The sequence below is a fragment of the Pteropus medius genome, unplaced genomic scaffold (assembly GCF_902729225.1).
Source record: "Pteropus medius unplaced genomic scaffold, Ma_sr-lr_union100, whole genome shotgun sequence".
Lineage (NCBI taxonomy): Eukaryota > Metazoa > Chordata > Mammalia > Chiroptera > Pteropodidae > Pteropus > Pteropus medius.
The window spans coordinates 17,872,386-17,873,109 of record NW_024349803.1 but is presented as its reverse complement, the minus strand read 5'-3'; positions in this window follow the sequence as shown (position 1 = coordinate 17,873,109).

The window sequence follows — 724 nt, the reverse complement described above, 5'->3', positions numbered from 1 at the left end:
AAAAGAAAACTAGATGTTAAAAGGAAACACATCTCAAAAATAGGTCATTGAGTTCTTCTAATGAACTCAATGAATTAAATAAAGCAAGAACTGAAAGGTGAGCTGATAAATCGATTGAGGACAAAAACGATACTATTAAAGAATAAAAATATTACAAATAGTAAGAAGTAGAAGCCTTAAAATCAAATTGCTATCATAAAAGAAGATAATAGATATTATGAGCAAAGACAAGCCAATGTAAAGAAAATTAGAATGCCCGAAGAAGCAACCAATTGGAATACCCTGAGACAGTCTAGATTAAAAAAAAAGAAAAAAAAATTAACATGCTAAACGCACACACACAATCTCTTTTATAGCAATGAAATAATCTACAGGAAAGTAAAGTAAGGAGATCACCTGTGATTCAGAAATCAGCAGGAACACCAGTCTTTGAAGGTAAATAAGAACCGAAAAGCACTTCACAGCTGGAGGTGGGGGTTGGGAGTCAGAAAAGAGAACCAGCCTTAGACCTGAGCAGTAATACAGCTTGAGAAGATCAAAATCTTATATAAATCTAGGATTCAGAGGCGGTTACACCCTGAGAAAAGGGGTGAATGAGAAGACATCCTGCAAGAAGTAGGGACTCAGATGCAGTTCTGTTGGAGAATTTAAAAAAGCTTCCCATGAGATTTCAAGGCCACTGGCCAAATTTCGTATAGGTTTTGTACACTGAAATATACCCAGA